The sequence below is a fragment of the Cervus elaphus genome, chromosome 23 (assembly GCF_910594005.1).
Source record: "Cervus elaphus chromosome 23, mCerEla1.1, whole genome shotgun sequence".
In the NCBI taxonomy this organism is placed as follows: domain Eukaryota; kingdom Metazoa; phylum Chordata; class Mammalia; order Artiodactyla; family Cervidae; genus Cervus; species Cervus elaphus.
In genome coordinates this window covers 55,139,793-55,166,026 of record NC_057837.1, presented here as the reverse complement: position 1 = coordinate 55,166,026, position 26,234 = coordinate 55,139,793, and the positions used below count along the sequence as shown (strand labels likewise).

Genomic DNA, 26,234 nt, shown 5'->3' with positions numbered 1-26,234 from the left:
CCCCATCAGAGAGGGACCCCGTCATAGAGGGACCCCCATCATGAAGGGACCCCCAACATGAAGGGAGGTGGAGGAAATGCCACCCTAGTAACTGCAGGGAGGGAAGGTGGAAGTCCTATTACTAGACAACCCCTGAGCCCCGCCGAGTGCTCAGGACTCACTTTGGCATTTACCTTGAGATTTGTTTCATAAACAAACCCAAAAAAAGGGAGGATTTGGAGATTTCTGGGGAACTGTCCCTGGTTAGGCATTTTGGGGAATAGGCTGGATGCTGTTGAGAGTGAAACTGAGGTCCCAAGAGCACGTCATGACCCTGGAACCTGGCCGCAACCCTGTGGGGTCCCCTCAGTGTGTGGTTGTCACCCATCACAGATCAGGAGATAAGGCTGGTGGAGGGAGTTGTGAGCATGCCTAGGGTCACATGTGCAGCCTGTGTCTTTGGCTGCTGGCACATGCCATTCAGGGGACCCCAGGCCCTGGTGCCCACTGAGCCAGGAGTCAGCCCACCACACGCCCTCTCGCTAATACCACCCTTTCATTAGGAGCAGAAGAGAAAGTGGCAACAGCCTCTGTGTTCTGGGTCCTCATCTGGCAGAAATTCCCTCATATCACAACTGTGATTGTATCCGTAAACTGCACACAGACACAATCGTGATACACTCAAACCAGGACAGATGGAAGGGAAAGCTGTGTGCCGATAACATCTCGAGCGCAGCCAGGAACTCTGTACCCCTCCCCGCACCACGCATCCTGCATCCTCGCGCCCTCACCCCCACCCCCACCCCACCCCGGAGGAACAACAGGCACGAGTTTTAATTGCTACAGCTCCTGAGTCCCACTCAGCCTCGGGCTGATTGATCAGGGCACTTGTAGGGGCACAGTGAAGCCAGTGGTCTGCAGGTGGGCATTCCAGCCAATTATTCCCCCACCCTGGGCGGTGCCCCAGGAATCCACTTCTCACCAGCAGCCCCAGCTGACCCTTGTGGCCTGGGGCCCCTCCCTCACTGAGCCCTCAGGTTCCCGCTCTCCTGATTGTGGTGGCAAAATGCCCTCCCCTCCTTCTCAGCTCAGTAGCCCAGCCCATACATCAGACTCAAAAGAGCATCTCCTCACTTGTAACCATGCCAAGATTAATATTTTCAATGGGGATCTCACGCTATCGCCATCCGAGTAGACAGCTGCATGCGTGCTCCACCAAGCAAGGCTATGTTCACATGAGGCGCATGAGCCCCAAGGAGGAAAATGAAATGAATACAGATGCAGGTATTTTGTGTAATGGGGGCACCGTGGAGCACACCAGGAGTGGTGCCCACTGCCTTCACATCGCTGTGGGGAGATAAATATCACACACAGTTGCATCCTCTGCTCCTAGCCAGCTACTGCCCTACCCACTTTCGTCTCCAGGTGTGAATGCCACTGGAACCTTGTGGATCTTATTTAACTTATTTAACAGAGAAAATGTAATTTTCAGTTTGAGTTTAAAAAAGATAACTCAGAGCCTCAGCAAATGACCCAAATAAGAGAAACAGAGGTTTCTGGTCAGATGAGCAGATTCTGACCTGCCAGTCACAGAGGGTGAGACATCTGCAGTGGGAGCCCCGGCTCTTCCATGGAGGGACGCGTCCGCAGCTCTGCTGTAGGAACTGGTTGTGCGCTCTATTCTGCAGGCTCTGTCCTCACCCATAAGGGCTTGGGGCCAAGTCCGAGATTCTCATAGCTGTGCCAACTGCCATATGCCCCAACGGTGGCCAGTTAAACACCCGGGCATTGTTCCAGCAAGGGGAAAACTAATATGGCAGAGCCTCAGGATATAGGAATAACCACAGTGCAGCTCAGATGCCTATTAATGAACTCATGGAGTGTTCCACCACATTAAAAACTGAGGCACTAGAAAAGTGTCAAAATAGGGTCAGAGCTCCATATTTCCTTAATCAAGTTCTTCAATTAGGACTCTTTCAACTGAAGGTGGCCACACTGAACTCAAAGTAACTAATATAAAAAAGTTAAGTAGCAGAGAAATCCAGACAATACCTTCAGTTGTGGCTTGAACCAGGGGCTGAAGATGTTATCATCTGGGTCTGGTGTCTCTTATTTCTGCCACCTCCAATTTGGCTCCTTTCAATCAAGGCTGTCCCCTCAGTGAGACAAACTGGCAATGGCAGAGCCAAACCTACCTGTTCTCCAGTTTAAGGAGAGGGGGAAGAGGTTTTTCCTGTCAGTGTTAGTACGACTCTCAGGATACATGCTTATGTCTTGCACAAGCTCCAGCACCAGGCTCAGTGCCACATTTCACAAGCATTTGTCAGATGGACTATCATAGTGGTAAAAAAAAAAAAAAAAAAAACAATTTGTACTCATAGAGTTTAAATCTGTTAATGAAAGACAATCGAAACTTGGAATGAAAAAACGAGCAGTAAGAAGAAAGGAACGTGACTCTATAGAGCAGGGGTCTGCAAGCTATGACCCCCTGCCTGTTTTTGCAGATAAAGTTTTATTGAACACAGCCATGTCCATCGTTTATGTATTGTCTATGGCTGCTTTCATGCTACAACATCAATACTGAACAATTGCAAAGTGTCCATATGCCCTGCAAAGCCTAAAATAGTGACTCTCTCAGCCCTTTACAAAAAAACGTTTGCTGACTCCTACAGAGCAAGGAATAAAGGAGCATGGCCTGATGGATGCAAGCTTCCCTAGGGACATGTGAACTGGGATCTCGGGAATAAATAGGATTTAATTCAGTGAAGAGGTCGGAGTGGGGAGAGAAACTATGGGAGGGGCTGGGGAGATGGTCAGGGGCTTTGGCTCTAAGACACTGCTCCTCCTGGGATCAGCTTTTCTGAGTGGGATGTTGCGGGGTGGGGAGGGACACGTGGAGGAGGTGAAGGATGGCCCCAGGGGGTGTGTGCTTCCCTTCTGAAGCAGCAGGCATGGCAGTGAGTTGAAGCTGCAGAAGGAACTGGAACACAGCTCCTGGGAGCTCGGCTTCTCAGTGCGGGTTGCATCTTGACATTTATTACATTTGTGCGTGTGAACATAAAACAAAGCTTCTTCCTCCAGTGAGACGACACTTCAGATCCATCCTCACTGGGTTAAGCGCCAGTGGTGCTGTTAACCCCCTCCACCTCCATCCTTCTTCCAGACAGTGGTGTTTGTAGGTGGCACGTCAGGGTTGTGAGAGAATAAAGAACCTCTTGGTGCTGAGAACACCAAGCTTGGATGGATTAACCTTGTTCTCTAACCTATGTTCCTGGCTTCACTGGTGCCTGCCTGAGCAGCCACTTGGCTTAACCATCTCCTCAGCACCTGGACAGCACCATGCATGGCTGTGGGCTGGCGAAATGATGACATCTGTGCAAACCCATCCCCCCCTCACCTGAGGCAGACATCACTAATCAATCCCAGCTGGGTTAGATGGAGACTTGTGAACCTGCTCAGCTCAGACCTCTTGGCAGCCACTACTGTCACTCAGCACCCAGAGAAACCCACGTGTCACCCTCGTCCTAGGCGCTCGAAAATGGTGAGAAAGAAAGAGGGCTTGTCTGAAGCACATTAATTTATCTGTGCCCCTAAGCACTTCGTCTGTAAGATTGAAAACGCAAATCCACAATTAGCCCCATTAAGCCTTGGGACTCTAGGGTCTTGGGAGATTTATTTATTTTTAATGCCAGACAAGAAAGTCATTGCAAGAGCCATAAAGTGCAGTAGAAAATTAAAAAGCAGCCTTGAAAACTCAGCTGATGGCTGCAAGAAGCTCAAGGAGATATTTACCTTTGTTGCCAGGCAGGTTTCTTGCCTGTTGATGATCTGTGTGATGGAAGGACCCCATCACGGTCCACCGCAGCTCAGCCAAATCTCTCTCCTCCCCACACACGCTATGGGCTGGGGTCTGGGTCCCAGGGAGGACAAATGGAGCTGGTGGGCTGGGTGTATGGGCAGCATGTTGGGAAGAGGCCATTGTTCTCAGCATTCTGGAAGAAGCCTTTGTGGGAGGAGGTGGCTCCACCTTGCTGATTAAATCTTCCTGGTGGTGGCCCTGGGCAGCCACAGGAGGACGTGGGAAGAGGTGTGTGTGTCTTGACACAATTAACATTTCTGATCAGTGTCTTCCCTACTCCTACCGCCTTAGAAGCAAACTAGCCTGAGGCAAAGCTGTGAACAGGCAAAGCTTGTCTTCATTTCTCTCCCATCTTATCCTTTAAAAAAAAAAAAAACACGGCACGCTCTTAGTTCCCCAACCAAGAATCAAACCGAGCCCTCTGCAGTGGAAGCACAGAATCTTAACCACTTCCCTCCTTCCCAGCCCCTGTGCCTATGCAGCTTCCCCACCAGTCTGGGCCTGACTCCTGGGGTGGCTGTGATGCTTAGGATCCACTGCCTGGAGAGCAGAGGCCGGTCCCCAGACAGACAGAATGCTATGCTCACGGTCCACTGGCAGCAGGCAGGCGGGCAGGATTGGGGCCGAAACTATGTGTGAGTGCCATGTGGGTCTCAGCAGACTCGGCTCTCTTGAAATGGTGACACTTTTTGGGTTTGTCAGAAGGTTCTATACCACTATGTTCTGTGACTTCACTGGATGTAGCTGCCGACTTTCTCTTCAAGTTAATGCAAAGGAGTTGGGGATGTTCTGGTTTCCCCCTGGCCTGGGCTTGGAGCCATGAGCGACAGGTCCAGAGAGACCGTTCGCAGCTCAGCAGTCAGAAACAAGGTCTGCAGCTCAGCATTCACACTCCGACCTCACGGGATGGTCCTTGGAGGTGGCAGCTCGAGGTGTCCCTCTGCCAGGAGCCTGCTGCCTGTCGGGCCACCTCCTCACGAGTCATATTCTTCCTTGCTGTGCAATGTCTGGGTTACGAGGGACTCAAAACCAAACCCAACATTCGTCTGATGAGAGCTCATGTCATCACAGCATCATTTCTTCCTCATCCTCCCATCCGTTTCCAGTTCTCCTGTGCCCAGCCCCCAGCAGGTCCCATCCTCGCGCCTGCAGTGAGGTGGTGCCTGCACCCCACCCAGCGGAAGAGAGGACAGTGTCCCCCTGCTGGGTCTGTGAAGGAGAGGGGACACTTCCTCTCCCTTGTGCCTTGGCAGGTCTGGGTTCCACCCCAGAACCACTGTGGCCAAGGGGAGGGCAACACGGGTCATCTCTTCGGGGCCCAAATGTGGCACCAGGGGAGAGGGCCTGTCCTGCTCAAACCCACTTGAGATGGAGCAGAGGGGCTTCCCAAAAGAGATGATGGGTTCCAACTGGCAAATATGCATTGCACTTGCTCCTCCCAGGACTCCTCAGACTCGCATCCACAGGACCACACCCTGTCCACAAGAGCGAGTGGGAGGACCAGGAGCAGCCAGGTGACCTGGGAGGACTTCCCTCTGAATCCCTCCTGCCTTGGAGCAAGGTCCCGATTTGGATTCCATGAAAACAGAGCCTCGGTATGGCTCACTTCCCTATCCTCCGCCCCCATGCCCGGTGCAGAGCACAGAGGGGGCACCTGTCGTCACGGGCACGTCTCCACACAAAGCCGGATGACATTTGCCTTCACGATGAAGGTCCAGTCAAACCGAGGTGAGCGACTGTGCTGCTCACCGGGAAGGTCCCTCCCCCTCTACTGCAGTCATTCAGAAGCTCTTGGAGTCAAAATGTACCTTTTTTTTATAAAATAAGTAGCTAATTAAATTGCACACACTTTCTGAATAAAAATAAAACTGTAGAGTAAACATCTGTGCACCTGAGGTTCACCCAGCCCCTTCCGTGCATCTTGCATCTTTATCAGCTGGAGACCAGCCCACTTGCGGAGCACACCCTTTCTGTTTATAACACAACCTGGGGCACAGGCCTTGATTTACAGACTCGTGTTGGTGTAAAAAGGGGAGAAATCTGCATAAAGTCAAGGCAAATTCTATTTTTTTTTAAATGTTTGAGTGTGTTTTGTTACCACTTCACGCGTGTCTGGTTGGTGCCTATGCAGCTCAGACCTCTCACGCCTTAATTAGCAGAGTACGCAGCTCATTTCGGCTGCGCTGCCCGTACAGTGAAGGCAATTCATTGATTTTGAGCTGAGACTCAAGGAGGGAAGTCAGTCTGTTGTGTGTCTTCTGCAGGCTGAAGCCGAGATGCCTTGTTTAGATGATTCTGCCTCTCTGTCTGCAGACCATGTCTGTGGAAGTGCAGGAACATAGAGTGAAATCATACTGAGCAATGTACAGTGGGGCTTCAGAAGTGGGGCACGACCTCCCCACCCCCAGTTTTGTTCATGTCAAAAGTTTAGCACTAGAACTGTGACTCCCCAAAAAGTCGAGGTGACCCTGAGCCTCACAGAGACCCCCTGAGCCCTGAGCCACAGTCAGTGACAGCAGGCAGCCTCTCTGGGACCCAAGGGCCTGGGGAAGTCACAGTCACCAAACGGAGTCTGTCCAGGGCCTGGGTCCCAGCCTCTTGTCCATGAGGGCTTATCTGCAAACCAACGGCCAGTGAACACACCCCAAAGTCAACCATGACCCAGAGAGCAACTTCTTTGCTAGAATAGGGAAGGGGAGGCAGGAGAGTCTTCCTCCAGGGTCGTCTTGCTCTTTTCTGGTCTGGTTCTCAGAAGAGGCAGAAAGCCTGAGAGAGAAATGGTGCATGAACAAGGGAGATCCTAGGAGCTGCCTGTCTAGCCTGGCTCCAAATATGCAAGAGTGGACATATCATGTGTATTCACTTCCTCTTGCTGCTGTAACATATGAACAGAGAGGGTCTAAAAATAGCAGATTTATGATCTCACGGTTCCGGAGGTTGGAAGTCCAGATGTCAGCGGGAGGTTCCTCCTGATGGCTTCACGATAGGATCTGGATCCTGGCCTTTTCCAGCCTCTGGAGGCATCCAGGCTCCTGGACCCCCAGCCCCTCCTCCATGGTCAGGGAGCAGCAAAAATCTTCAGTCATCACATCCCTTCTCTGACCCTCCCACCTCCCTCTTATGAGGACCTGTGACAACACTGGGCCCCCAGGGAATCCGGGGTCACCTCCCATCTCAGAGTCCTTAATTAATCCTATCTGCAAAGTCCCCTTTGCCTTGGAAGGTGACATCTTCACAGCATCCAGAGGTTCAAACATGGACATTTGTGGATGCTGTTACTCAGCCCCCACAGTATGACTCTCTCCAATACCTGAAATCTCTCCTGGAGGCTGATGACCATGGGCAGCGTCAGGCCCCTTCTGTCACCCTCCCCAGTGGAGCCATCTCAGAGTCCTAGGGTCTCACCAGCGTGCGGGCCAGCCCGTCCTTGGGTTGTCTTGTCATCATCATGGGACGCCACCCTGGTGGTCCTCCCAGCGTTTGTCATTCAAATCTCAGCACAAGCATATGTGCCTAAGCTCCCTCCTCAGGGAAGCCTTCCCAGCTGCCTCATGGCAAAAAGCCCCACCTTGTGTGGGGACGTCTGGGAGAGGAGAAGGAGCAAGTGGACCTACAGGGGGGTGGACGAGGAGACCCCTCCTCTCCGGGCAGCCCGGCCTCTCTCTCTTCTCACTGAAGTCACGTCAGCATCACCACTTGCCCTTCTTTCCACATTTGAGTGTCTTGTCTGTGACATCACACTGTTCAGGCTTTGTGTTTGCTGCTGTATCACTTGGGCTTTAGAAGCACCTCCCCTCGCCGACTTCTCCCCCCTTACACACAGGTTAGGACAGCACTTCACGTGTGCAAGCCTTCCAGACAATAGAGGGACCTCTAATAAGCACAAGGTCAGGATTCTTTCTGCTAAGGTCCACCACTGGCTTCACCCCTGCTCCGGGAATAAAATCTCTATGCCTCTAGATAGCCTAGACTCAACTCCCCTGCTCCTGGGCCTGGGGTGTCCTATCCTGGTCCCTGGGTGCCCACGGCAGTGTCCACTCCTTCTCAGCAGATCTGAGAAGCCCCTTCCACCCAGAGAGACCTCTCTGACCCCCTTTCAAGTCAGAGTGCCTGCTCTGCCCACTGCCGGATCACTCAGTTTTCTTCCACGCTCTTCTCCAACTCTGTGATTGCCTGTCTTTAATGGATCAATTTAGTCTATTTCTCCCTCTAAAAGCCCCAATCTTGCCTGCTGCTCTGTCTCCAATGGCAGCACGTTGCCTGGCCACAGCGAGGTGAAGGTTTTCAGGGTGTCCCAGTAGATTTTCACTCAGTCCTGTCCAACTCTTTGCAACTCTATGGGTTGTAGCTGCCAGGATCCTCTGTCCATGGAATTCTCCAGGCAAGAATACTAGAGTAGGTTGCCATTTCCTTCTCCAGAGGATCTTCCCAACCCAGGGATCGAACCCGCTTCTCTTGAGTCTCCTGCATTGGCAAGCGGATTCTTTACCACTAGTGCCACCTGCATAATATGATTTTCACTCAGACAACAGTAAAATATAATGAGTTGAGGGAAAAAGAACCCCCAGGTGACAGAAGCAGTGACCCAGAGCCCACAGAGGCTGCCAGCTCCAGAGCAGTCCATGCCATGGCTGCCCAAGGGAGGTGAGGAGCACAGGGCGCCCAGCCTGGCCGCCAGCTCTCCCACCCATGGGATATTTGCCTGCCATCGGTCACTGTGAGACATAAGGGGACAAGCCTGTCAGGAGGACGCAGCTTCCCCGTGAGGAGCGATGGCATTTTCCTGGGAGGTCACCTTCAAGGGTGCCACTGACAGCCCTCCATCCCCTCTGCATGCCTGCGGTCGGCCACTGCTGTGTGCAGAGCCTGCCGTGCCCCACTCCCACCCACACCAGGCTCCCTGCTCCTCCTCCTGCACAACACAGATAAGGAAAGTGGGACCTGAAGCTCAGGAATCTTGGCTCAGGGTGGCCAGCGTGGTAAGTGGCAGGACTGGCACCCAGCCACAGGTCTGCTCTGAAACATTCCAGCAAAGCGCTTCTGCTGGGAAACGCCATCTGCACAGCTGAGTGCTGTGTGGAGTGGCATAGGCTCAAACCGTGGGCTCCTGTTCATTTCCAGCCATCTCCCCTTTGACTGGCAGAAGTTCTCCTCACCCTGGGTCTTCCCTGCCCCATCAGCCCTGGGTCATTACCTCCTCCTGTCCTGTCAATTCTAAACCCACCAGCAAATCACTTCTATTTATTAGGCTTGTTCAGATGCAGATCTCTTCTTTATATGTTATCTATGCATCATTTCCCCCTTAATTTTCAATTTTCATATTCAAAGGAAGTTTTCTCTTTCTGATTATTTGCCCAAATTCAGCTCAATAGGATGTCAGCTCAATAGGAAGATCTGTTGTGGGGCCCTGCTGAAGTTTGGTGGAGCTTTAGAGATGACGATAATGATGGTCATGATGGTCATGATGATAATGGTGATGATAATGATGGTCATGATGGTCATGATGATAATGGTGATGATAATGATGGTCATTATGGTCACAATAATGGTGATGATGGTGGTAATAATTGTGATGATGATAATGATGGTCATGATAATGGTGATGATAGTCATGATGATGGTCATGATGTTGGTGGTTATGATGATGATGGTGATGATAATGACAATGGTAGTGATGGTCATGATGATGATGGTGATGATGATGATAATGATGGTCATGATGGTCATGATAATGGTGATGATGGTGGTGATAATTGTGGTGATGATAATGGTGATTATGGTCATGATGATGGTGATAATGGTGACGATAGTGATGATGGTGATAATGATGGTCATGATAATGGTGATGATGGTCATGATGATGGTCATGATGTTGGTGGTTATGATGATGATGGTGGTGATAAAGACAATGATAGTGATGGTCATGATGATAATGGTGATGATGATAATGATGGTGATGATGATAATGGTCATGATGATGATGATAATGATGGTCATGTTGATGGTGGTCATGATGATGATGATATGATGACAATGATAGTGATAGTCATGATGATGATGGTGATGATGATGATAATGATGGTCATGATGGTCGTGATAATGGTGATGATGGTGGTGATAATCGTGGTGATGATAATGGTGATTATGGTCATGATGATGGTGATAATGGTGACAATAGTGATGATGGTGATAATGATGGTCATGGTGATGGTGGTTATGATGATGGTGGTATGATGACAATGATAGTGATAGTCATAATGGTGATGGTGATGTTAATGGCGATGATGATGAAGATTGCAGCCAACACTCTTCACCATGGATGGGTTCTTTGACACAGTCCTAAGACCTTCACACACATTAACTCATCTGATGCTCTCAATAACCTTATGAAGCATCTGCCTTCTGCAGACAAGGAATGTGAGTCACAGGGAACTGGCGTGACCTCCAGAGTCACTCAGGCAGTGAGTAGCAGAGGTGCAGTCTGAACCCAGGCTGCTGGGACCACAGGTCCTGCTCTTAGCCTCCATCTTTGGAGAATGCACCAGATTGTGGGAGACAAGACACACACACGCACGCACACATGCACACCTCAAAGCAATCAAATAACAGTTCAGAAATTGCCCACTGTGGTTCAATCATTAATTTATTCACTGAACAAACATCTGAGTGCCTACTGTGTACTAATAAGCCTGAGGATAGAAGTGTGGATGAAGTGGATGTGGTTTATGGAGCTTAAGGTGGAAGGGGGAAGCTGCCCTCCTCACTGCTGTCCCGGGTGCCCCACGACTGAAAAAAGAGGTGTGGAGAACGATGCTGTGGGATTCAGGGCGCAGAGATGATGCAGGGGCTGGAGAAGGTGGCTCAGCTTCCCGGCATCAGGGTCTTCATCTGATTGCTGTAGAGAGATTGAGAACCAGAGGGGGCACAGGGGAGGACGAGGGGGAGAGGACGAGTGGAGAAGGGACCCTGTGGAGACCTGGCCTCCGGTCTCCTGGGCAACAGGAGGGAGAAACCCCTGAGGAGGGTGAGGAGCGCGGCAGCTTGAAGTGGGGCAGAGAAGGTGGGGTGTGGACACTACAATGAAGCAGCATTTCCCCCTCCAACTTGGTCCTTGTCTTTCTGCTCACTTCCTCATCCTTGGAGACCCCCACTGGGGTGGGAGCAGAGCGTCTTCTCTTCTGGACTTTTACACTGATTTCCAAGTCAGTTTAACCAAGAAACACTGACTCTGAGACTGCGAATTAGGCTTCCGTCTTCCTGTTGCAGTCTTGTCTCAGCTCAAAGGATCAGAAGAGAGTCCTTGGCAGAGAGCAAGGCAAGTGGGGTGGGAGGGTGGCAGGGGGGTGCTGGTGGAAGAGGCCCACATCCCCCTCCTTCCCCAACCTACCCACCTGCAGCCAGGCCACCAGCACCTTCCACAGCACTTTGTTTCTGGTGTACCAGCTGGCCCTACCTGGTGGGTTGAGTGTGGAAGACCCCAGCCTGGATTGGGGGGAGGAGGAGGAAGCAGGTAACCTGAAGACTGACAGCCTCCTGGTAGCCCACCCAGTTCTCAGCATCTTTCTTGAAGGAAAACTAAGCAGCAGAAAGCAGCCACTTTCTTTGGCATCTTCTGTTAAATTTCATTTTTAACTGCATGAGTTATCACATGAATGATTCCCTATCGTTGGGAAGTCAAGTCGTGCCATTTGAGTAGCAACAGCCCCACATTCAATCGATTCTCCCCTGGAGTAACCGTGTTTACTGCCTCGTGTGTTTACTTCCCTGCACAGTTAAAAACATACCTAAGCGTGAACAGATTTGTCTTCCATTTTAGAGACATAAGTGATGTTACCGTGCTGCTATGAGAACTTGCTTTTCTAGCTTCAGGGATCCTTCTGAGGTGTGGGGCCTGAGAACTACTTACCCAGATGCCAGGATCATGGCTCTTCTGGAAGCATCACCTATTACTTGCAGCAAGCCAGAGTTGGGAAAGAGATGGAACTGGGGCTTGCAAATGGAGAAAGCTCCAGATTTTTAGGTTGCTTTCCAAAGCAGTTTAACAGAGTTAACACTGAACCCCGGGCCCTGAGAGAGGACGGACTCCTTCCTGTAGCCATCAGTCTGAGGTTCTGTGGTCCGAGGTGTCAGCCTGTTTCCAGAAGCAGGGTCTGGGCAGGAAACCAGGGCAGGGAGGGCTCTGTTCTCTTCAACTCACACTGAGGACCAGCCCTGCTCTCGGGCAGTTCCAGGCCCTCAGCAGGATGAGACGTGTAGAGTGAGGACCCTGAATTCTACATGGAGGGACCAGTCCCAGATGCCAGTGGTCACCTGAGCAATGGCACTTCCCCCCCAGAGGTGAAATCGAGTCTCCGTTTAGGCCTGAGGCGCAGGTCCTTGGCTTTCTTACCTGGGGGCTCTGCTCCTGGGGGCCCTGCTCTTCCCACCCGCAGCCGGCCCCCCCGCAGACCCCCACCCACTCTTTCTCTCTCCCAGTACAGGGCACTTGTATCTTTTATTCAACTTTCCTCCTGGAACTTACTCACCCACGGTGGTTCTCAGTAAGCTGGCCCCCCTCTCGGTTCTGCCTTTCCTGGAAAAGCCAACAAACCTTGCACCTCATAAATTTTAACAGCCTTCTCAACTGATGTATTTCATGTCTGAATTGTTTTATCTGCCTCACTTTGATTGCAGGCCCCGAGGGCTGAGACCTCGTCCTGTTTCATCTTTTGTGCAGCTCCAAGCACACTCTTGGCATCCCGCTCGTACAAACACACAAGAAGATAAATATATGCAAACATCTCTAATTGTTTTATTTAGAGCCGTTTGACAGTAGATCAGAGATGTGTGTGTCCCTACACATCTGAGACTGGAACGCAACTTCACCACATGTCTTAATCTGTTCCTTGGGTATTAGTAATTTATAAAGCGTGATTTATTTGCTTAGAATTTCTCTTCATAACTTTAAATGTGTGCATACTATAAAGGAAAAATTTAATCTCCAATGTCTGATTAACTTTTGCCAAACAAGCTTCTTAGAATTATCTGTGCTACGTGGAGACTTAAAAATAAGACTCAAATCATTTGTCTTTAAAAACACAAGCCTTCCTCTGCCTCAGCATTAAGTGATGTTAAAACAAAAAGGCTCCATTTGGATTTAAGACAGATGTAAATTAATCAGGAGTGATTTCTTCTTCATCTGAGTTTTTCAATGTTCGCGGAAGGGAAATAATTAAGTTAGGTTTGTTTTAACCTTTCCATTTAACTTTGTTTCTAATATATAAATTTTTAGGTTCTTTTTTTTTTCTGCTGGAAAATTTCTGTTATATTCTGTGAATATAATATGCCTGTAGCTTATAATTCAACAAGTGACATACAGAAACAGGTGAGTCCACAAGAGAAGCCAAAGCTCTCCTGAGTCTTCCTTTCAAAATGCACTTGTAGAACACCTACTGTGTGCCAGGTAAAGTGATAAATGATGAGAATTCAAGGGTGAAACAGAAAGACAAGATTCCAGCCTCAGGGACCCCCAGACTTTTGGGGAGAGGCAATTAAAAGCAGGTGAACCAACACCATAAACAGAAACTGTAATCAGCAGCGCCGAGGGGTCCCCCGGTGCTGAGAGTGGTTCTCCCTGAGAAGGGGCAGCCGGGGGCAGCTGAGGTTCCTCCTGCAGGAAGGAGGGCTGGGAGGGAGCCTTGGGCAGGGGAAGAGCAGGTGCAAGGACCCTGGGGTGGGAGAGAATCCGGTGGCCCCACAGACAGAGGCGCTGGAGGATTTTATACCAAGAGCCCAAGTAATTGATGAAATGCAGGTTGTGTTCACTCAACTGCTGTGGGCAGACTCGTGTGAAGGGATCAGAGGGAGAGAGGTCAGCCCTGTGCAAGATTTATGGACAGGGAGCAGCGAGGGGGGATGTGATGGGGCTGGTGTCCAGACTTGACAGCACAGACAGAACCAGCCAGAATGCTGCCCTGAGCCGGGCGCCCTGGAGGCAGGTTTAGGTTTGCTTTACATGTGATCCCAGGAGCCTCGGTGCCCACTGGGCAGGAAGGGACCTTCCTCACAGCCTGCAGGGTCTCAGCACCCCATGGGCAGGGAGATGCGGGTGTCCACCACACCCCGGGGACAGGGTGGCTCTCCCCCACTGTGTCAGCAACCGTAGACTCAGGCCCACACTGACTCTCTGGCAAAAAAAACATTTTTCTTTATAGGAAATGAGTAGTCTCCTTGCACATTTTAATAACAGAGTATTTGGAATCAGTAGATTTCTGGAATGCTTCATCTGGAGGGAGTTCGGGCAGGACACAGAGCCTTTCCTCTGCCAGGTTCTGACCATGGGGCAGCCTCCTGGCCTGAGGGGCTCTGTGGGCCCCAGGTCAGAGGCAGGCCAGCAGTCAACACACTGTCCACCGTCCTGGTGTCACTCTGGGTGCTGGGCTACCATCCAGATACTTGTGGCTGACCGCTGGGGGTCCCTGAGTCCCCAGGCTCCACTCTGAGGAATAATGCCCAGCCTCGCTCTGTCTGTGACACTCACCATCAGGTCTGCATGCTCCCGTGGGACACGGCAGTGGCCCAACAGAGCATCTGCCAGGGTCTCGAGGACACGGCTCCCCAGGCCTCAAGGCCGCCTCCCGTCCGCCCCACCTGCCCTGCCCCACTGGCCCCTCGCTCCGCCTGAGTTCTCTCTGTGCTGCCCGTCTGTCTGCCATCCGCCTCCCCGCTCTGGTACATAACTTTGCTAGTTCGTTCACGGTGCCTTTTTATCAGTCGTGTCCCCAGAGAGGCATCCCCAGCACACAGGAGCCACTCACTGAAGACCTGGTCAAGGAGTGAGTGGCCCTGGTGGGTCCTCTGGGGTCCCGCGGGGGGTTCCCTGTGGACAGCCCTTGCGCCCTGCGCACCCCCCCACCAGCCTGCAGTCTGTGATGAGTGTTGAGACAGCCCCACTCCGGCTGCAAACTGCAAGGTTCTCAGCACGCGAGCGCTGCAGAGGTGCTGCCTGGGGAGGCGCCCATGGGAAGCAGCGTTTCCTCTGTGCTCAGAAGGGAGATGAGGCTTTATTCTATGTCAAGAAACAGCCTGTGGGGAGGATTGGGATGGGCTGGGGTGGGGGGCACGTACAGGAGGTTGCCCATTCCCACAGGCCCTGTGGGTGTCAGTGGGAAGCTGGTGAGCCCCGGAGAAATGGGCACCTCCCTAGGGCAGGAGGTGAGGTGGGGACAGGGCATGGCAGGAGAGAGGGCTTCACGGGGAGCTGAGCCTGAGCCAACCCTTGCCACCCAGGGAGCCAGTCACGCAGGATGGGCGAGGACCCCGAGCTGCCAGGACCTGGGGCCAGGGCGAGAGAGTGGAGGGCGACAGTCACCTCCTCCTGTCGGCAGCACAGTGATGCCATCAGGGAATGTTCTAACAGGACGGTTCTGGCAGCTACGAGACCAAATTCCCGAGATGAGCACTTTAAACCCCATCTCCCCTCACTGCTTCTCACACGTCCAGACAGCACGGCAGCTCTGACAGCGTGGGTGTAGCGGTTCTCTGGAAACGAGGGATCACCCATCTTTCAAAGTAACGGTCCCGAGGAGGCATGAAGGGTCTGCCAGCAGGCTCTGGCGGGGTTGCCTCTCTCCTGGCAGCATTTCTAGTTGCTAGTTACAGGGTGCTCAGATTTTTATTCATTTTTTTCATGGCTTGGTTTTGGTAGGTCAGATGCGTCTAGGAATAGATCCATTTCTCCCAGGTTATCCAGTTTGTTAGCTCATCATTGTTCATGGTATTCTCTTATAATCCTGCTTATTTCTGCTGGCATTGGTGGTAATGCCCTCTCTCTCCTTTCTAATTTTAGTTATTTGAATCTTTTCTCAGTCTAACTAAGGATTTGTCACTGCAAAAAAAAAAAAGTCTGAAAACATAAAATAAGGCAGCAGGAGAGGGAAGGAGAGACAAAGAGGGAAAAGACATACAGAAAACAGTAAAAATGTCGATAGTAAGTCCTCCCCTATTGGTAATCACTCTAAGTGTAAATGGATTAAACCCCCCAATTAGAAGACACACAGTGACCGAATGGATCAAAAAAGACAAAATAATGAAATCCAACAATATGCTGTCTACAAGAGATTCACTTTAGATGCTAGGACACCCAGAGGCCAATGATAATGTATGTTGATTGCCTTCTTATCCCCCTTTGTGTCTATTCTGTTGGTGTTTTCTGTGTGGTTACTGTTGAAATTACACAAAACACATAAAGTTGTAACACTCTCACTTAAGCTGATGAGAACTTAGCTTCAACCACATATGGAAACTATCCTTTACAAGCCTGCAGCCCATTTATCTTACTGTGACACATATTACCTCTTTTTATACTGCAAGTTCATTCACAAAGATTTATAGTTACTTTCTATGCTTTTTTTAAAAAAATTCTACACTGTAATTAAAAGTGATTTCTACTCCAACATTATGATGCTACAGGCATTTTATTTACCTATATAGACACCTCCACCAGAAGGTTTGATATTTCATATTTTGCTGTTGAGCATCTTTTCATTTCAACTTGAAAGTCTCTGTTTAGTGTTTCTTGCAGGGCAGATCTACTGATGAACTTACTAAGCTTTTGTCTATCTGAGAAAGTCTTAATTTACCTTTAAAAAAAATTTATTTATTTGACTATGTCGGGTCTTAGTTGCGGCATGTAGGATCTCTTACTTGCAGCATGAGAACTCTTAGTTACAGCCCATGGGATCCAATTCCTTGACCAGGGATCAAACCTGGGCCCCCTGCATTGAGAGCACAGAGTCTTAGCCACTGGACCACCAAGGAAGTCCCTTATGTTTCATTTTTGAAGGCAGTTCTGCCAGACGCCGTTTTCTTGGTTAGCAGTTTTTTCTTTAGCACTTGGAAGCTTCACCCCTCCCTGCTAGTTTGCAAGATTTCTACTGAGGCTCCACCGACAGTCTTACCAGAGCCCCTGTGTGAAATGTGACTTTTCTCCTGCTGCTTTTAAGATTCTCTGTCTGTGATTTTTAACAGTTTGATTATAGCATGTCAGTATAGGTCTCTTTAGATGTAACATAGTTGGTGGTCTGTGTGTGTGTGTTCTCAGTCATGTCTGACTCTTTTGTGACACCATGGACTGTAGCCCACCAAGCTCCTCTGTCCATGTGTTTTCCAGGCAAGAATAAGGGAGTGGGTTGCCATTTCCTCCTTCAGGTGATCTTCCTGACCTAGGGATCAAACCTGTGTCTGCTGCATTGGCAGGCTGATTCTACACCACTTAGCCACCTTTAAGCTTTTTGAATTAATGTATTTGTTTCTCTCCTCAGATTTGGGATATGTTCACTGACTGTTTCTTCAAATAGACTCTCTGCCACTTTCTCTTCTCCTTCTTAGGTTCCCATAATGTTTAAGTATTTCCACTTGATAGTGTCCTGTAAATCCCTTGGGCCCTCTTCATTTTTCCTCATTCTATTTTCTTCTTGATCCTCTGACTTGATTATTTTGAATACCCTGTCTTTAAGTTCTCCAGTCTCTCTCCTGCCTGGTCAGGTTCAAGGTTGAACTCCTCTAGTGAATTTCTCAATTCCATCATTGTGTTCTTCAGCTCCAGAGTGTCTGCTGCTTTCTTCCTCATAGTTTCTCTTTGTTGATACATTATTCTGTTCATGCATCATTTCCCCAATTTCATTTAGTTGTCTTTCTGATATCTTTTACTTCCTTGACCAAGCTTATGATGGTTATTTGGGATCCTTTATCTGGTAAATCATTTATTTCCATTTCTTTAAAGTTGATTTTTGGAGATTTAATTTGTTCTTTTTCCCTTGGGGCATAGTTGCTTTACAATGTTGTATTAGTTCCTGCTGTAGAAAAAATGAATCAGCTATATGTATACATATATCTCCACCCTCCCACCCACGCCCATCCCACCCACGCCCATCCCACCCCTCTAGGTCACCACGGAGCATCGAGCTGAGCTCCCTGTGCTGCATGGCAGCTTCCTGCTGCTGCTGCTGCTAAGTCGCTTCAGTCAAGTCCAACTCTGTGCGACCCCATAGATGGCAGCCCACCAGTCTCCTCTGTCCCTGGAATTCTCCAGGCAAGAATACTGGAGTGGGTTGCCATTTCCTCCTCCAATGCATGCATGCATGCTAAGTCGCTTCAGTCGTGTCCGACTCTCTGCGACCCTATGGACAACAGCCCACCAGGCTCCTCTGTCGACGGGATTCTCTAGGCAAGAATACTGGAGTGGGTTGCCATTTCCTTCTCCAACAGCAGCTTCCTACTAGCTCTCTATTTTACACACACGTCAATCCCAATGTCCCCATTCGCCTCAACACCACCACCCCACCACCCCTGCGCTCCATTCCTTACATCTGCATCTCTAATCCTGCCCTGCAAATAGGTTCATCTGTATTTCTGTGTTTCTTTGTTGGGACTGGCACATTTGGGAAAAAAAAAAATGACTGCCTTTCTCAGTCTCTATAATCTGGCTTATAGAGACAGACCTTCACCAATCCACCAGTTAAAGATTCTGGAGACCTCTCAAGACTTTTTCTAGTGATGATAGTCTCTCTGCTGGTCCAAGTAACCTCCTATCTGAGGACAGCCTGTTTCTACTCAGGACTTCTCCCTAGTTTCTGTCTGTGGCACTTAAGCCTCTCGGGTGCTGGACTGCCATGGAATTCCTTTCTCAGAGGCCCCCAACCCGGCTCCCTTCCCTGTCAACATTTAGGTTCATCCAAGGCAGAAGCTGGTCTCTTAGCCAGACCCCTAAAAAGTCAGAGTATTGGCCCATGTTTCACGCCTCTCTTTCCCTCCCAAGGGAGCAGCCAAGAGTTGGGAGTTTTTAATCAATCATATTCTTCTGTGCTGGGGGCAGGACTAGGGTGAGTAAATGTCACACTTTTTCCTATCCATTTTGATGTGGTTCTTCTTGGTTCATCTCAGATGCAGGACTCTCTTAACTGGTTTCTGGATTCTTCTCAAAGGCAATTGATCTATGTATTGTTATTACATGATTGTTCTTGTGGAAGGATTTGGGGCTCCCTACCCTGTCACCTGGCTGATAGCACTCTCAGTTTTGAAAACTCTGTGCTTGAGGGACAAAATTGTCTTCTGATCCACACTCATCCCCACCGTCACTGCCAGGGGTCTGCACGCTTGTCCCCTCAGGGGGCAGAGTGTAAATACTTTCAGCTTTGCTTCCTGTACTCAGCTACTCAACACGGTAGCCCGAAAAGCCCTCATAGGCAATATGTAAAAGAACGGACATGGCTGCATTCCAACCAAACTATTTTTCAAAATCAGTTGGTGGTGGGCAGGCTGTAGTTGGCTGACCCCTGATCCTTGTCCAACACAGCCGAGGGATCGAGCCAAAGCCCAGACCAGGTCCCATCACTGGGCAGCCCCCAGGACTCCAGAGTCCACTTTTCTCTCAAAGCGGAGTAAGGGCTTTGCAGCAACCACCCTTGTCGCCACCCACCCTCTTCCTTTGAAAAAAAAAAAATTCTTGGCCACACAGCATGTGAGATCTTAGTTCCCTGACCAGGGGTTGAACCTGCGCCCCATACGTTGGAAGCATGAAGTCCTAATGACTGGACCACTAGGGAAGTCCCCACTTCCCCACCCACCCTCTTCCCGCTCTTGCCATCCTCCTGTCCCAGTCGCCAATGGAGCTGTTACTTAGGCACTTGCACTGCTGCTCCCTGTTCCCCCTGCCCAGAATGCCCTTCCTCCTTATATCCACCTGCTTCACAGCTCCACAGCTCTTGTATGACTCTCCCAGACCTGCTTAGACTGCCATCTGGGAGGTTTAAACACAGAAATGTATTGTCTCATAGTTCTGGAGGTTGATGTCCAAGATCAAGGCTTGGCCTCCCCAGGCCTCTCTCCTTGGCTGGTAGATAGCCGTCTTCTCCCTACGTTCTCACCTCCATCAGCTCTCTTCTGTGTGTTTAGTCCAGTCACTCACTGTGTCAGACTTTCTGTGACCCCATGGACTGCAGCACGCCAGGCCTCCCTGTCCATCACCAACTCCCGGAGCTTGCTCAAACTCATGTCCATCAAGTCAGTGATGCCATCCAACCATCTCATCCTCTGCCATCCCCTTTTCCTGCCCTCAATCTTTCCCAGCATCAGGGTCTTTTCCAGTGAGTCAGTTCTTTGCATCAGGTGGCCAAAGTATGGGGCTTCAGCTTCATTATCAGTCCTTCTGTGTGTATTCATAATCTTCTCCAAGGATACCAGTCATATTGGATTAGGGCCAACCCATACAAGTTCCTTTCACCTTAATCACCTCTCTGAAGACCATGTCTGTAAATGCAGTCACATCCTGTGGTGCTTGGGGGATTCGGGCTTCAGTGCATGCATATGAAGGACATCGCTCACCCCACACATTCTGTCTGAGACCTGCCCTGACCACCCTGTCTGGTCAGCAGCCTGTCTCCTTGCCTCAGAGCTCAGAATTTCCTCATCCTGCTCTCCCCACTTAGCACCACCCCTGCCTACATCCAGCAGGGTCTACCAGCACTTCTTAAGTGTTTGTTCTCTGGGCTTCTTTATATTCTGAAAAATCATTCAAGACCCAAAGCGTTTTTGTGCATACAGGTGAAATCTTCCCATATTTACCACAGTAAACATTGGAACTGAGATATTTGAAACTAGTTGTTGATGAATTCATTTAAAAATAAGAAAAATAAACCCATTACATTGCTAACATAACACATTTTATGAAAAATAACCATATTTTACAAAAACAAAACCAAATGAGTGACAAGAGCAGCAGTGTTTTACATTTTTACAAAACTCTTTCAATGTCTGGAAAAAGACTGCTATATCTGCTTCTGCATTCCCTATGTGTTGTGTTGTTTGGGTTGAAAAATATATGGAAAAATTTAGCCTCACTCAGATTTGTGGTGTGTGTTTTAATCATCTTTTCAGATAATATTGGATACTCTTCTTTGATATTATACCAAAAGTTGATTTGTTAGTTTCTTAAAGGCTAGCTGCAATGTGGGAAGCTGAGACCATCTCATTGAACTTCTCATACTCCATTAAATTAAAATCCATGGACCTGTCTTATGTTTAGAATGAGTCTCTAACTGATGAGTAATTTTAAAACATCATGGATTAGCCTTTTGAAATTGTTGTTTTTCTGCGTTATGTGTAGCTTCAGTCATACAATATTTTAAAAATCACATTTATTAATACCGCCACGAGTCTCATCTGAAAAGTCTTTCATTGTTGGGACACTTTCAATCTCACAATAACAGACACAAATTTTCTGAAATCTAATTTTCGCTTGAAAAAAAGCTCTAATTTTATCACTGGAAACAAATGTTGTCAGTTGTTTTCCTCAAAGTGACAGACTCACTTTGTTCATCTTCAGGCAAATGTCTGCCAAACACTGGGTGATGACAAACTATGGTTTGCCTGTCAGTTGTTCTTTTAAGAAGTAATAATTTTCTATGAAAAAAAAATGTGTAGCTAGTTCAGCTGGCAACTCAAACAGTCACGCAAGTGCTTCACCTCGAGACAAAGAGTTCCCTTTGGTATGTATCTGAACTTTCCCTTTCATCACACTGGATAATAAAAAGAAATATATTAAGGTTTAATAAAATTAATTCTGCTTCTGCTTCAACAAGGACATTCTTTAATGGAATAATGTTTTTCCCACAGTGAAGTATTGGTGATGAAAAACATGATGACTTCATGACCCTGGTTTTTGCCAAGGCACTCACCATTTTACCATTTTATTATGATAAAATTTATATACCAAAAAATTCACTCTTTCAAAATGTAAAATTCAGAATTTTTAGTATATTCACAGAGTTGTGCCACCATCACCATTAATATAATTTTAGAACCTTTTCATCACCCCAAAATAAACTCCATATGCATTAGCAGTTGCTCCCCATTCCCCTCCTAACCTCCCACTCACTGCACACACACACACACACACACACACACACACACCCTAGACAACCAACCACCAACATACATTCTATCTATGTACATTTACTTATTCTAAATGTTTTATGTAAATGGGATCATATAAGATGTGGTTTTTTGTGACTGGTTTCTTTCAATAGCACGCTGTTTTCAAGGTTCATGGGTTTTGAAGTTTTATCAGTGCTTCTTTCTCTTCTATTGATGAATAGGTTTTCATAATATGATATCATAAGCAGAATAATGGCCCTCCAAAGAGGTCTACTCCTGACTCGGGAAGCTGTGACTATATCACTGCATATGGCACAAGACACATTGCAGGTTGAGTCAGTTAAGGACCTTATGGGACTTCCTGGCAATACAGTGGTTGAGAATCCACACTTCCATTTCAGGGGGTGAGGGTTCAGTCCCTGGTTGGGGAGCTGGGACCCACATGCCGGGTGGCACAGCCACAAAAAACAAAAAACAAACCAAAAAGGACCTTGAGATAAGGAAATTACCCTGGATCATCCTGGTGGGTGCAGTGTTATCACAAGGGCTCTTATACAAGAAGGAGCCACAGGTCAGAGTCAGAGAAAGAGATGTGGCAGTGGGAGCAGAAGTTGGGGTGATATGGGGCCAGGAGCTGAGGAACGAAGGTGCCTCTAGACACTAGAAAAAGCAGGAAAGTGCTCGCTTCGGCAGCACATAAACTAAAATTGGAACGATACAGAGAAGATTAGCATGGCCCCTGCGCAAGGATGACACGCAAATTTGTGAAGTGTTCCATATTTTAAAAAAAAAAAGAAAAGGTAGGAAAACAGTTTCTCTCCTTGACCTCTAGAAAGAACACAGCTCTGTGATCTTTTTCAGATTCCAGCCTACAAAACTGTAATGAATTTGTGTGGTCTGGAGCCATTGAGTTAGTAGTCATTCGTTAGAGCAGCTGCAGGAAAGTAATGTGTGTGGATCTATCACATTCTGTTTATTCATTCTTCCTCGATAGACACTTGGATCACTGCCACCTTTGGGCTTTTAAGAATAAACTATTAGGACTATTTGTTTACACATTTTTGTGTGGACATATGTTTTCAATTCTTTGGCATATACACCTAGGAGTGAAATTGCTGGGTCCTATGTTGAACATTTTGAAGAACTGCCAAGTTATCATTTTGCAAAGCAACTACATCATTTTCAGTCCATCAGCAATGTATTAGGGTTCTAATGCATCCACATATTCACCAACACTTGTTGTCTTCTGGGTTTTGTTTAAATTATTATTACATCGATTCCTATTCATAGTAGACGTGAAGTGGTAGCTTATTATGGAAAGGCTGAGAGCCAAAGAATAGAAGCTTTCAAATTGTGATTCTAGAGAAGACTCTTGAGAGTCCCTTGGACTGCAAGGAGATCAATCGTAAAGGAAATCATTCTTGAATATTCTTTGGAAGGACTGATGCTAAAGCTGAAGCTCCAATAGTTTGGCCACCTGATATGAAGAGCTGACTCACTGGAAAAGACCCTGATGCTTGGAAAGACTGAGGGCAAGAGGAGAAGGGGGTGACAGAAGACAAGATGGTTGGATGGCATCACCAACTCAGTGGGCATGAATTTGAGCAGACTCTGGGAGATAGTGGAGGACACAGGAGGCTGGCATGCTGCAGTCCATGGGGTCACAAAGAGCTGGACATGACTTAACAACTGAACAACAACAACAGCTCATTGTGATTGTGATTTGCTTGGGTTCTGATGGGTCCACAATAATGATATTGTTCATCTTTTCATTCACTTATCTGCCATCTGGGTCTCTGGAGAAATATCTATTCAAGTCTTTTACCCATTTTTAATTGGGTTATCCATCTTTTTGCTATTGAGCTGTAAGAGTTCTTTATGCATTCTGGGTACAAGTTCATTATTAGATATGTCATCTGCACATATTTCCTCCCCAGATGCTCAGGTCTCTGATCTATGAGTGGTGTATGGGGGAAGGGAGCCCCAGACCTCTCAGCCACACTGGCCTGGAACAGCCATTCCACACCACAGAGCTTGGGGGAGGTTTGAGGAATGTTGGAGTCCTACTCCTCCCAGAGAGAACCTGCTGCCCTAAACGGGGAACTAGAGGGAGGAAGCCCTGTCTTCTTGGCCACACCCACGTGGAGTAGGCTTTTCCTCTTGATGACCTGGAGGGGCAGGGTTAAGGTTAAGGAGCAGGTGGTCTCAAAGACTCAGACTCACACTGTTCCTACTGTGATTTAGGACCTTTGCCTGAACGAGTGTTTCTCCACTTGGTCTATGTTCTTAGGACAATTTCCAAAGATGCTGAATGATTGTTTATTAAATACTTTTACCAGTTACATTTGTTTCTCCGGGGAAGGAGTCTGTGGGGTCCTCACACCTCCATTCCAGAACTCTCTAGGTTCAATATCTTATTATTATTATAAAAATCACTGGACATTGCAGAGCCCCTGAAAGGGTTTTGAGGAAGCTGTGAAATCACAGGAAACGTGTGCCCCGTTGGAGTAGAAGCATTGCAGGGACTTGCGTTGTTTGCTGATGTCTCCCAGACACACAGCAGACCTGCGTGCCTGCTCACTCAGTCATGTCTGACTCTGTGAGACCCCATGGACTGTAGCCCGCCAGGCTCCTCTGTCCGTGGGATTCTCCAGACAAGAATACTGGAGTGGGTTGCCATTTCCTCCTCTAGGGGATATTCCCTACTGAGGGATGGAACCTGTGTCTGCTACATTAACAGGTGGGTTCTTTATCGCTGAGCCGCCAGGGAAGCCCCCATGGCAGACACTGTGTATTTACTGAAAGAAGGAGCCAAAAGTCCAGGTGCACGTGGAGGTGCAGGCTCAGAGGTGGGAAGCACAGCTGGGGTGGGGGTGGGGGTGAGGTCATCTGCAGCCCTGGGAGGAGCCAGACCCCGTGAGCACCTGAGAAGGGGCTGAACACGGGGTCATCTGCTGTGAGATTTTTTCAATCTATCTCAGTAACTGCCCCGCTGCTGCTCCGGGAGGAACAGGCCCGCCTCTGAGAAGGAAGAATCGACTCACCTCCTCCCGCAGCAGGAGTTTCCAGAATGGCCGGTTCCCTGGTGTGTAAACAGGCTCAGAGAACAGCTCACTGTAGCTCAATGAGACCCTGAGCCCCTCCCAGCCCTGAGCACCCGCTCCATTGGGGCTCTGGGCCCCAAGGACAGAACACACCCCGGACTGTGCTTCTGTTTGCTTCCTCCATCCTGCGTGGCGCCAAGGAGCCTCATAGAATGCTCTCTAATTGATAAAATGCAGCAGGAGGAGTAATGTGCCGCTTTAGGAAAGGACCTCAGCGCTGACGCCAGGTGTTAAACACGGCCTGTGTCAGCTGAGCCCTGGGCCCCAGGGCCGGCCACACGGGCACAGTTCCTTTTCAAGACCAATAAATAGGATAGAGTTAATAGCTAGTATCTGAGAACTTTGCACCCATTGTTTCACTAAATCTTCACTGTGGACCCATCCATCCGTTCACCCAATATTTACTGAGTTCCTGCTTTGTGTCTGCATTGGCCACTCACTGGGGATGTAAACCATGACCTGCAATTTGGGGACTGTCGTTAGGCCTGAGTTGCGTAACAGGAAATAGGTAAAGAGAGGTCAGTAATGGTTTAAGTTGGCTCCCTGTGACCTCCTGGTCCTCTCCTTCACAATTAGGAAACCCAAATGCCATTGTATTCCTAAAAGCATTAAGGGATTAATCAACCCCCCTGCCAGTGTCCACTGTGTACACCCCCCCCACCCGGCCTACCTCTCAGGCTCTGCACATAGGAAGGACTGGGTGCCGGGCAGCCTCTCAGACCGAGTGTCCAGTCTCATCAGAACCACGGGAAGTTCTCCAGGCAGACTCCCTCACTGGAGTGTACAGGCAGGCACCTTTCTGAGGCCCCATGAGCTGCCTGAGTGAACTCCAGAGGCCATTCCCCACAGAGAAGCCTGAGAAGAGAGAAGGGGGCTTGTGAGGGAATCATGGAATTGATCATGGGAACCCCGTCCAATCATGGGAACCCCGTTCCTCCCTGCTGTCCCATAGAACAAACAAGAAGCATACAGGAGTTAACCGTTCTTTCTTTAAGGAAAATGTTTTCATTGATTCAAGAGCATTCTATGAGGCTCCTTAGCGCCATGCAGGATGGAAGAAGCAGGAGCTCATTCAGATTCCAGAGCTGTCCCTTCTGTCTAAGCCTTGTGGTGCATCCTACACCGCAGACCTGTGCCTGTGGATTAATTCTCTGGGCTGCTTTTCAGGAGCATGTTGGTGGGAAAGATTGAACTGTTGGGGACTAGGCTCTGCCTCTGACTCAAGGAGATGACCATGGGCTGGGTTGATGGCAACGTTTTCCATAACGGCTTCCCATAAACCCTCCTGGTATAATGTCTGCCCATAAAAATTCAATCTCTTGGCTCAGGGCAAGGAGAGGCCACTCATTCCCCTCCAGAATGTGTGAGCCTACAGGGGG

At 48.8% G+C, this 26,234-nt stretch overlaps 1 protein-coding gene and 2 non-coding genes across 4 annotated transcripts in view; 2 read left to right on the top strand and 1 right to left on the bottom strand.

Moving 5' to 3' along the window:
* CDH4 (cadherin 4) overlaps positions 1-26,234 on the top strand; it is a 475,206-nt gene that overhangs the window by 236,447 nt on the left and 212,525 nt on the right. The window lies entirely within an intron of this gene.
* TRNAE-CUC lies at positions 16,564-16,636 on the bottom strand. Its single transcript has one exon. It is a non-coding gene; the product is annotated as a tRNA-Glu (tRNA).
* LOC122682376 lies at positions 22,429-22,535 on the top strand. The gene has a single exon (XR_006337378.1). It is a non-coding gene; the product is annotated as a U6 spliceosomal RNA (small nuclear RNA).